Source organism: Megalobrama amblycephala, linkage group LG18 (genome assembly GCF_018812025.1).
Source record: "Megalobrama amblycephala isolate DHTTF-2021 linkage group LG18, ASM1881202v1, whole genome shotgun sequence".
Taxonomy (NCBI): Eukaryota; Metazoa; Chordata; class Actinopteri; order Cypriniformes; family Xenocyprididae; genus Megalobrama; species Megalobrama amblycephala.
The window spans coordinates 10456678-10469418 of NC_063061.1; the positions used below are offsets into that span (position 1 = coordinate 10456678).

General features: G+C 36.1%; 1 protein-coding gene across 2 annotated transcripts in view; it reads right to left on the reverse strand.

Annotated features, from left to right (window-relative positions):
* The window catches only part of sgcd (sarcoglycan, delta (dystrophin-associated glycoprotein)), a 258141-nt gene that overhangs the window by 230488 nt on the left and 14912 nt on the right, over positions 1-12741 (reverse strand). Inside the window, exon 1 of one of the 2 annotated variants that reach the window (XM_048165460.1) lies at positions 2558-3253. The exons of the other annotated variant lie outside the window; for it this stretch is intronic. The gene's annotated coding sequence lies outside the window, so the exon portion shown is untranslated. Of the gene's footprint in view, positions 1-2557; positions 3254-12741 lie in introns of those variants that run through there. 2 annotated transcript variants of the gene reach the window in all.

The following is a 12741-nucleotide window of genomic DNA, read 5'->3' on the forward strand; positions in this document are numbered from 1 at the left end:
ACTTGACTATCCATGGGTTTCAAAGACGTCACTTCCGCTATGCCCGCCGCCATATTTGTGACCGGTCAGAGCTGCGCGCTCTGTTTAAGTCTATGGTGACAGCAGCTACAACTACCAGAGGAAGGCCAACAAAACGCTCTCGGAAGGTTCACAACAAATTTACAATATGTCTGGGATATGTGGTGCTGTTAGCCGTTTCAACAGTCGTCAGAACTACAAATTTATTTGATCCCAAAGGAGTTAGATCGGCGGAATTATTGGCTTCATTCAGAAAGGACCACACCACTGGCAGCCAAACAGCAATGCACAACATTAATAACTGCTGGGACTGTCATTTACATAACATTATAATTGTATACAATATTGTATTAAAATATTGTGAACTCTAGTTGCTGTGTTTCGGCGTGTTATTACAGGATGAACAAATTAACGACACGAGCTGACTACATTACTTAGTTCAAGTACATGCGTGCATGATTTTGTGCAAATATAAGTTGTAATATTATTTTTATTTTGTATTAATATCTGGATTATTTTATATAGGATGTGTTCCGTTGAGTTAATTAACTTTGTTTACGGGTTTTTATTCTCTTCAGCTTCAGCGTGCGCAGCTCAAACAGCAATGATTAAGTCATTAAAATGTTTACAGTAATATTAAAACTTTCATATTTTAAAAAAAAAATGATGCATTATTTTTAATAACTAGCCCTTATATTGTTCTCGTATTATATTCAGCAACACGTGGTTTGATTAATAAGGATCACGAACAATAACAGATTTTTTTCTCAAATCATCTCATTTTGATAGTATTATTTGAGCTGCACGCGCTGAATGAACATCCGTAAAATGAAGCGCTTTAAGTTAATTAACTCAAAGGAACACATCCTATATAGGGTAATTCATATATATTTATACAAGATAGACATAAAATTACAACTTATATTTGCACAAAATCATGCACGCATGTATATGAACTAAGTAATGTAGTCAGCTCGCGTCGTGAATTTGTTCATCCTGTAATAACACGCCGAAACACAGCAACTAGAATTCACAATATTTTAATACAATATTGTATACAATTATAATGTTATGTAAATGACAGTCCCAGCAGTTATTAATGTTGTGCATTGCTGTTTGGCTGCCAGTGGTACGGTCCTTTCTGAATGAAGCCAATAATTCTGCCGATCTAACTCCTTTGGGATCAAATAAATTTGCAGTTCTGACGACTGTTGAAACGGCTAACAGCACCACATATCCCAGACATATTGTAAATTTGTTGTGAACCTTCTGAGAGCGTTTTGTTGTCCTTCCTCTGGTAGTTGTAGCTGCTGTCACCATAGACTTAAACAGAGCGCGCAGCTCTGACCGGTCACAAATATGGCGGCGATAGAATACAGTGACGTCACATGAAACCCATGGATAGAATCCTTCACATCTTACGCACCCAAAATAGGCGAATTTCACTGCCAAATCAGAAGCACAAAAGAACATTTTTCAAATGAAATCATCAGTAAATTTTATGGCACCTACAGTAAATGTTGTATTGTCTTATATATGTTTTATTTGACCAGTTGTGGAATCCAACCATTCAACCATCTGAGGTAACGTAGTTAGCCTACTTTATTGAGTATTCCCATTTTATGCAACTTTACACATTTATTAATAGTAAATTAATAATTAATTAATTTAAGATCATCATGTTTGCAGCGAACAATGTATTTCAGACCTAGTGGAGTAATAGTAATAATAGTATCTAGGGCTGAATTGATATAGGCTATATTGTATGTTTTAATGGATCACTCTACAAACATAACGATCTTATAATACATGATGCATTGCTGTGTCCGTTATTGCAAAATTCCCACTTTTGGACACTTTTGCTTTAATGGACATTAGACAACACTGCAAAATCCAGCTGTTATATTCATATATTTATTGTCTAACATTTCCAATTTTTCTGATGCATGTCCTTAATTTAATTTCATATGTCGGTATTAATTCAGTGTTTATAATGCTAATACTTGAACTTCAAAGAATTTTAACCCAAACTGACTGGGTTTCTAGAGAGCAAAGGTTTTGTGAAAAAAAGTGGAAGACTTCAACACAAAGTCTGTAAAATAAACTGTTAAAAAGGATTTTATGATCACTAGTGATAGTATTTTATTCTGTGATGTCATAATTCAGGTTGGATTTCAGCTTTAATGTAGTACTGGGCGCCGGTGTTGCAATGGAACCTTCTATTGAGTGTCGCTTCTTGTTAGTGTATATTCTTTGCCCGAGACTTGACTTGACTTGGACTTGAAGACAGAGTGAAAAATACATGTCTTTTGGCACGGCATTCCCGATTACGTTCTCTATTTACTACCCCACATGACAGCAAGAAACACCACATTTTACTGTTCATTCATTCCCAAATGTGCTGCAGCAGCGAATATCACAAATCATCTCTAAACACACCAAGCCAGCGAGCGTGTGACGCACACGAATTCATCCCCCATCACAAAACTTATATTAAATAAATTACCAATAAAATTGTAACAATATAGTTAAGTCTTACCTTGCGAAAAACTTAGAAAATTTGAAAAGCAATCAATTATTCTGAAGATGTGATGTTGCACAGCTGCAGAGGCTTGGTTGCGGTCCATTTTCAAGTACACTTTCCATGTCCTTTTCATGTTTTTTTTCCCCCAAGTATTTGCTAACATATACATATAATATCCAGATTTACCAAGTTAATTTGCATCTGGATTGGACGAACAATTCCATACGCATTTTATGACCCTGTCCAACTCATTTTCACAGATCGGTTTGTTGAGTCGGAGTGCGTTATTATATCATCTTATCACAAACGTGACACACAGATGGAAATGTTGTTCGTTGTTTCTTACTGTAACGATTGTCTATACACAGGCTTCGTTACCGCCGGCGCTAACTGGAAGAATACATTTTCCAGAATTGCTTGAGATCTACAGCAAACTACGGCAACTCAAATAGTTCAAAACGCACAGCACTTTTTTCCTTGTGGTAGTTCTATGGTATAATTTTGCATAAAGTTGGAAAGTAATAGTAAGTAATAGTATTAAAGTAGTATTTTTCGTGCTTTATTAGGCAATTTTAAAGTAAAAGTAATCTGTTTTGATATTTCAATTCATTGTTAAAGCTGCAGTCCGCAACTTTTTTTGGTTAAAAATTATCCAAAGTCAACTTTTGAACAAGTACATAACCAGCCAGTGTTCAAAACTATCTAATTATCTTGTCTCGATTCACAACAGTAAGCTTGTAATAATGTTTTATAATAAGAGCGACATGGCGGATTTCCGCGGGAAATTCAAGCATGCAGCAGTTCCTCTGTGCGTCATTACGTCACATCCGTAAACAAAGGAAGGAGTCCCGTCGAGTCAGTTATATGGCGAGGAAGCTGCCGGTATCGGCATATTTATAGCCTTTTCTCACAGCAGCTGAAATAATTAAACTTATGATTTTGATGGCGGATTGTAATCCAGAAAGGTCCAAATGACAATCATCAGTGACAACTTGAGATTCACCCGTAGTCCAAAAGCAAAATACTTTGGACTGTGGAGTGGCTACAGAAATTGAAATCTACAGGTAACGCTAATACACACTAAATACACAGTCACGCAGTGTTGATGTTGTTAACATATTAACAATTTGAGAACAATATAACAGTAATAATAATTTGCACGGTTTGGTGTGATCAGAGCTAAGCGATCGTTAGATTTAATCATCATTGGCAGCACGATTTATTGTATGCCTAATGCTTTTTTCCTCAGTTGGTCAAAACAAAAGTGGCAGACATGTTACTTACTTGTTCAGATGATATTTTCCAGTGAAAATTCTTATATTGGTCATACTTTCAAGACGTACAGTCTGTGATTCTGAAGTTCAGTATCCACCGGTGCGGTGACTAACAGCAAACATTAGATTCATCCGCGCTGACGAGCTGTGCCGAGGCACAACGCACGTACAAATAACTGTTCCGCATATGACTGCAGTTGCATGTTTCAAACAGAGATGGCGACAAAGAGGAAAAACTGCGGACAGCAGCTTTAATTAAAATAACAACTAGCTGAAAAAAATATTGCTAAAAATCTAACAAAAACTTGACTTGAGACTTGACTTGGAACCTAAAGACTTGAGACTTAACTTGACTTGACTTGAACCGCAGGGACTTGTGAACATTTCTGGCTAGAGTTGTACAAATGAGGATAACCTTTCTAACCTCTCAGCACAATCTCGTCTATGTAGGCCTCCACTGACGCTGTAGCTTGCATGCGTTCCGTTCCGGTCTGTTCTGTTTATGCAGTTTTTTCTTTTACTACCAGGGCACAGTTGCCACCTTGTGGATTTACAAATTACTACAAAAAAAGAAAAAAAGAAAAAAGAAAGAAATTGCACGTTCAACCCACGTGGTTACAAAACACGGGTACTCTTCCTATGATGAAATCTGTGTCACACGCACTGTACTCTGACCCTCGCGTACACGTAAAAAGTGAAGTACTGTATACTTTGGGCTTAAGACGACAAAAACGTACACAGTTTCAAACTCTTCACTAGCAACTATCTTGATCTGTGATGTGAAGTGCAGTAGACAGGGAAACACATTTAAAAAAAGTGCATTGCACACTTTTAAGAACCTTTTGAACTTCTACCAAAATATAATGAAATAATTTAAATGTTGGTCTGTCAATGGAAAAAAATATTTTTTTTTTTAGAATCAGATGGTGTAGTTGGTGTAGTGTAGCTTTCTACCAGCAATGGGGTAACTGACCATGGTTTGTGTTGACTAGTAATGGATCATATGACTTCTGGTGCACTTGACCACTTGTTCAAGTGGGCGTGAAAACTACAAACATGTGTAGAACTTTTAATTGCCTGATGGGACAAAAAATGCAATTACAGTTTTTACAGAGCTTTATTTAAACATTTTGATTTTTTAAATACTTTGCGCTTTAAAATACACTTCTGAATGTCTGTTGAATAGTCCCTATGTAACAGAAAACATAATTTAGTAATTGTGATGCTTCTAAGTTGCAAATGTATTACAAAATACTCATCTCTGCAACCAATAAAATGTACAACAATATACCCTGGTTTCACAGACAAGGCTTAAGCCTAATCCCACACTAAAATGCATCTTTGAGCTGTTTTAACTGAAAGTCAAAGTAAAATCATCTTATATAATGCTTTTTACAATACAGACTGTTTTAAAGCAGCTTCACAGTGAAAATAGGAAAATGAATGGACAGAGATTGTTTTGGCTTTACAGCAGCTCTAGGAAAACGTTATTCCTGTGGTTTCACAGACAAGGCTTAAGCCTAGTCCTAGACTAATATGCATGTTTGAGCTGTTTTATCTGAAAGAAACTTGTACTGACACATCTTAAAATATGTCAGTGGCATTGTTATGTCTTAAGATGCACACCAGTAATGTTTTTTTTCTAGGGTATGTATATAAAAGCTACTTAAATGTCCTAATTGAACTAAGGCCTAATCCTGGCTTAGTCTAAACCCTGTCTGTGAAACCGGGCCATAATCACGCTAAAGTAAGTTTTTGATTGAATTGCTTCCATTGTAAAAATTGTTAATTATTAACTTAGGGGTCGCTTAAACCTTACACCTTTTTGGAAACAGGAAACAGAAGACTTTTAATGCGTTTTTGCCGTTCATTTACATGTTTAGTCTATAGGTATGTGCTTTGAATGTGTATGTGTGCAGACGCTTAGTTCTTCTTTGCAAAGTGACATCGACAAATTACTTGCCTGGCCTGCATAATACAGAATTATTTGTCGTTTCTGTGGATCAATGCGAACTGGAATCATTTTGATAACGTTTTATCTATATATAGGGAAAGGAAAGGGAAGGAGCGCTTTGCAGAGGATAAAACTTGATTGAAAGCAACTTGTGAGTTTGTGAACATGATGAATGATAGGATAAGCTTAACCTCAAATACTGAGCCAAAACTGTATTAGAGATGTGTGGATTTAGTGTGTGTTAAGGGCACTAAGCTTTTGAGAATTGTTTTGATCTGGGACAGTCTTGTGATTTGCTTTCTGACACGTGCACATGATCTCAATTGGCTCAGATTAAGACCTAGAACTGTGTCCAAATCAATGAAAGAAAATGCAGGGTCTTGAGATTTATTATTATTATTATTATTATTTTAACTAGTTACACGCAGTCTCAGAAATGCAAATAAATAAATAAAAATAAAACATGATACATCAACACAAATCTGACTGAAAAAAAGTAGAGACAAAAATTGCACTGCCATGAAACAAACTGGGTGTTTTCCAAAGGCTAACACACACTCACATGAAGTTTGTAGACCGTTTTGTTAACTGTATGCAGCATGAATCTGACAATGGAGATAAGCACACTTTCATTTCTCAACTGCATCATCTCAGCTCTATGGACATTCACTTACATCAACTCTCCATCAACACAGCTCAAAAACAGCAAATATCGATGTTCATTTACTGAAGATCAACACTGACTTGATGATTATTATTCAAATACATGATAGGAAGGATGAAAAGATTTCATCTGGTTTGGCACTTCTGTGCCCTGTTTCTAAGCAAAGATTGAATTATTTAAGCTCTCAAAGTCTGTGAGATTACATTATGTGCCTAATATGTAAATGATCACATTCAGCTATGTTTACATGATCTGATAGAATTATCTCTGAAATTCAGTCAATAACGACTATGTAACAAGTCAAGAAGCCAATTTAAATGTAATTTGTGCTACTAAACAGAATATTTGATGTCATGATTTCATGCAGGTTTTATCAATTTCATAAGACTTAACAATTCTACAAACATCTCTCATTTGAAATAATCTATGCACAGTCGGGCTTTAAAACTCAGGCTTTGGATCAGAAAGTGTTTGATTTAGAGGGTATATCTGCAGACTTTATATAAGAAATGGAATTCTGAATAATTCAATAATTCCTTTGCATTGGGGAGATGTAGCAGATGCTTTTATTCAAAGTGGCTCAGAGGGTACATTTATAGAAATAGCCCCCTTGAAACAACTTTATGTTAAAGGGATAGTTTACCCAAAAATGAAAATTACCCCATGATTTACTCACTCTCAAGCCATCCTAGGTGTATATGACTATCTTCTTTCAGACAAACACAATCTAAGTTATGTTAAAAAATATCCTGACTTCCAAGCTTTATTATGGTAGTGAATGGTGCTCCTGATTTTGAAGTGCAAAAAAGTGCATCCATCCATCATAAAAGATATCCACACGGCTCCAGGGGGCTTGAGTTTGTTTCACAGCTCTATTTGTTTGAACCGTGAGAGGCATCTATGCTTATGCTACTCCTACATCCTTACGTCATACATCGCATCAGGGGTTACTCTTTTGCCGTAAGTCGACTTGCGCAGTATGTGTACAGTCATATGATGGAAGCTAGTTATTTTAGTTTATAAAGTTTTAAATATTGATATTTTTCTTACAAATGCTTCAGAAGGCCTATATTAATCCCCTGGAGCTGTGTGGATATCTTTTATGATGGATGGATGGATGGATGTCTGAAAGAACACTTCCCTTTTGTTGTTTGAACAGGAGTAAGTCACTTATTTTACATGCAAGTATTAAAAAAACTAAACCAATATCACCATAGCTTCCTTGGAGATTAGACCAAAAAGTCAATCCAGTGACATTTCTAGCAGTCAATGTACTATTTATATATTTAGACAACAGTTTGTTACGGCCTTCAAATCTGATAGGTCGATCAGCATTCCAAGAGTGCTTAAATAAGACCAACAGCACTGAGACTTTCAATATAGGGTACAAAGGGGCTAAAGGTGCCGCGGGGCAAAAGGCGCTTTGATTTTATTTTCCTCTAAACCACTAGGTGGCACAAAAACGTGCCGCAGTACTTTCCTAAAAATCTGCTTTTTAAAATGCATGTGCAAATTTGTCTGATCTTTGACGGGCAGCAACGCAAAGTTGGTTCTGATGTAGTTTGATCTAATATTTGATGTTTTTTAAAATGTTCGGTTAAATTAATGTTTCTATTTTCAGACAAAGGTCTTCTTAATGATTTTAATTTTTGATCAATGTTATTCAAGCAACAGTTTTTCAATAACGGAAGAATATATAAAAATGTTGTATTTGGGGTAAAAAGCGCCCCTGATATTGGGGCAAAAGACACAATAATGATAATAAATCATCAGGTGGCTGACTTTTCCATTTGTTGACATGACATTCAGATGGCAAATGTCATATATCAAACTGGGTACCCATATTTAATGAAACAATCATATTTAAAAAATATTATATTTATCATATCTTAATAAAATATTTATTGTTATTACTGCAAATCTATATGAAATATTATGGGATCTTTCAATGCTTCCAGAATCTTTACTTTTTAAAGTAATTTTGTTTCTGTATTTTTAAAATATTTTTTATATTAACATAGGCCTATTTTAATGACAGTATATTTATTTAACAAAAAAAAAAAATGAATTCTTTTATTTATCAAAATAAACAGAAAATAGTACAAACTTTGCTAAAGTGATTCTTTTCAACAATTATTAACCTATAGACGTTATTAAAAACATATTATTTTAGCTAAAGTATTTGTATGAATACTGTGCTCCTTTTACCCCATGCTGGGGAGCCTTTTACCCCATGTGTCATTAATTAATATGAATTAATATGATTAGCCTTTTGCTTGATTACGTTGTCAAACAGCTAATAATGTGTTGCTAATGTTACACACACCGTTCCTGTTCTTCATCTCGGACAGAGTCAGACAGCCTTCTAACAATATCCTTAGAAACACTTTGAACAACTCAGAACGTCAGTGGAGAAAGGCATATAGTTCATAATAACATCATAAATCTACACAATTTTTCATATCAACAGAAAATTTACCGGGATAACCTAGCTCCTCTTGAGACTTTCCTGCTTCAGAGCAGTCACAGTTAATGATATGCTAAAGCCTGCCGGCACGTTGTTGTGATTGGTTACAAGGTAGTCTGTGATGTCACAAACACCACCGATTTCAAACCACTGGTTTTTGGTTTACTGCAGTTTCAAACATAAAATACTCAGCAATGGTGCTGACTTATGAATTTACACATGGTTTGTCTTAAAGCATATTAAAAACATTACATAGACATATAAACAACATTAAAAACTTGATTTTCACCACAGCTTTAAACAAAATTAACCACATTTATGATTTATTTTCACACAAAATCTGTTGCTCCATCAATGTTCAGTACAAACATATATGCAAAGGTTTTTTCTATGCCGTGGCACCAGCCAATCAGAAGTAATTCCTGCGATCGACAAGCTGCGCAATGTGAAGCGCTGTTATCCCTCATCCTCCCTAGCGCCACCTGTAGAGATCTGCTACGGGGTTCTACCATTCTTGCAGCAGCCTTTTCTTTGTTGTTTTATTTGAATAAGCTGAAAAATTTGTATTTGCTCAGCAGCAACAGTAACAGCAGCAGCAACAGCATAGCAGATCTCGAAAAGCAGATGGCCAAAATCAAGCCATGTATACTTCATACCCCATGCCAATAAATGCTGGTTGAATTTAATCCACTCTGAGAGTTGTTATGATTGAAATATTTTTCCGGCAATCATACACTTTGAAAGTAGTGAAAAACACATTTTTTCTTAAGGTGTGCCTTTAGCCCCCTCGTACCCTATATGTATGACTCTGCTTCTGTTATAGTGTTAGATCAGTAGTAGTCTCAGCCTTAGATGTTACGTCCAAGGACTGTTGGCTGATGCATATGGCACACAAAATGAGAAACACTTCAGTTTCTGCCATCAGTCTGAAAGTCTCTCTAGATCAGACTAGATCAGTGGTGGGGATTTTTCAGTGATTCTTTCTGCAGGTTACATTGTTACGAGTCTTAAATGCAGCTTCAAAGGTCTTTAAATGATACCAGACGAGGAATAAGGGTTTTATCAAATGGAACGAACGCAGCGCCAGTTCTATTTTTTCCGTAAGTAGAATAGGGAAGGCATAGGACATACAGCATAAGCTTTTTGAAGAATGCGAAAGTGCGGTTTTGGCGGAAGCACTCGTAAGGCGATCATTTGATTATAAAAAGCATATACAGTTTTTCGAAAATGACCGATTGTTTCGCTAGATAAGACCCTTATTCCTTGTCTGATATTGTTTAAAGCCCTTTGAAGCTGCACTGGAACTGTAATTTTGAACTTCAACCATTTGGAGGCCATTGAAGTCCATTACAAGGAGAATAATCCTGGAATGTTTTCATCAAAAACCTAATTTCTTTTCGACCGAAGAAAGAAAGACATGAACATCTTGGATGACATGGGGATGAGTAAATTATCAGGAAAATTTTATTTGAAAGTGAACTGAATAAATCTGAAAATGACGCCCTTGCGTTTTCGTGTGTACAGCCAATCTGTATATTTTGTGAAACGATGATGTCATCACCCCACGTGTCGACCCTATTCAGACACAGCTAACAGCACAAAACAACAACAATAGCAGACTACATGCTTGTGTTCATGCTGCAGAAGCTACAGAGGCTGAAGCTTTATTAAAATAAAGCTTACTTTCTAAAGTTTGTGTACAGTGTGCAAGGTTTATGCGCATGCTCCAAGTCTTATTCGTTTTTAGTGTTTCTCTATTGCAGAATTACAGCACCACATACTGATCTGGCATGTATACTACACCGTTTCGAGTCGTTTCAGTGGTTTTGTGTGTACGCAGATATTTCTTGAGACGAGGAAAAAAAAAAAGATTGGATAGGGAAAGCTCTGACTTCATGTGGATGTAGCCTGAATCTGCTCAGAAGAACATCGGAGGTGCCCCGATCATGAATCAGAAATCCTGATGTGTGGGGGGAACCCCGAGGACAAACGAGCGCACTCTCTGTTGATTATGACATGAAACAAAACAATATCCAATCAGAAAGCGAGCTGACAGAAGACAGAAGCATAACAAACACAGTTATGGTGCAGCACAAAGTTAAATGGATTTGGACAGCAGAGATCAACTTGTCGATTTGTGGCAACAGCATGAGTGTTTATACAACGTGTCCTGTAAAACATACCAAAATCATTCCAAACACTATCTACGCAATTTCTTCCTGCCTATCGTCTATCATGTTTATTCTGAAGTCTTGAGAGATTTTGCAAGATTTCCCATCTTCACAGTCGGGACTCTGGTTGAAAGTCTGTTTGTGTGTGGTGTGCTGTCTTTGTCACATCACAGCACACCATAGGAGCAAAACAGTTAAATCTAGGATTTTTTTTTTTTTTTTGTCCTCTTGTTTGTAGTCTCTCACATTTTGAAAATCTTATAAGTTTTCAAAAATCTTTTAGTGTGTACTCAGCATTAGTTCACTAGAGAAATGAACTCTAGAGGGGAGCATTTCACTAAATATTTGCATTATATTAGCTTATGTATTCATTAATGTCTAAATAATTTAATAAATTTGTCATGAAAACAGATTATGACAGTAACTGTGTAAATGATTATATTTTAAAAAAATAATCATAATAATTTGGAGTAGAAAAATAATTGAAAAATAATTTTATAATTAGATTCAGAAATTAAAGCAAAACCTGCCTTAAGTGCGATTTACATTTTTTTATTTGAGAGCTGATTATTATATCTAAATATACTGTATATTATGTGTGTACTTCAAACAGTAATACTCCATTATTGTTCCATCAAAGCAGTAATTTTTCTTTGATTTATGTGATATTTATTTTTGTTTGTTTTGTCAATGTATGGATTTATACAAACCCCATTCCAAAAAAGTTGGGACACTGTAAAAATTGTGAATAAAAAAGGAATGCAATCATTTACAAATCTCATAAACTTATATTTTATTCACAATAGAATATAGATAACATATCAGATGTTGAAAGTGAGACATTTTGAAATGTCATGCCAAATATTGGCTCATTTTGGATTTCATGAGAGCTACACATTCCAAAAAAGTTGGGACAGGTAGCAATAAGAGGCCGGAAAAGTTAAATGTACATATAAGGAACAGCTGGAGGAACAATTTGCAACTTATTAGGTCAATTGGCAACATGATTGGGTATAAAAAGAGCCTCTCAGAGTGGCAGTGTCTCTCAGAAGTCAAAATGGGTAGAGGATCACCAATTCCCCCAATGCTGCGGCGAAAAATAGTGGAGCAATATCAGAAAGGAGTTTCTCAGAGAAAAATTGCAAAGAGTTTGAAGTTATCATCATCTACAGTGCATAATATCATCCAAAGATTCAGAGAATCTGGAACAATCTCTGTGCGTAAGGGTCAAGGCCGGAAAACCATACTGGATGCCCGTGATTTTCGGGCCCTTAGACGGCACTGCATCACATACAGGGATGCTACTGTAATGGAAATCACAACATGGGCTCAGGAATGCTTCCAGAAAACATTGTCGGTGAACACAATCCACCGTGCCATTCGCCGTTGCCGGCTAAAACTCTATAGGTCAAAAAAGAAGCCATATCTAAACATGATCCAGAAGTGCAGGTGTTTTCTCTGGGCCAAGGCTCATTTAAAATGGACTGTGGCAAAGTGGAAAACTGTTCTGTGGTCAGACGAATCAAAATTTGAAGTTCTTTTTTGGAAAACTGGGACGCCATGTCATCCGGACTAGAGAGGACAAGGACAACCCAAGTTGTTATCAGCGCTCAGTTCAGAAGCCTGCATCTCTGATGGTATGGGGTTGCATGAGTGCGTGTGGCATGGG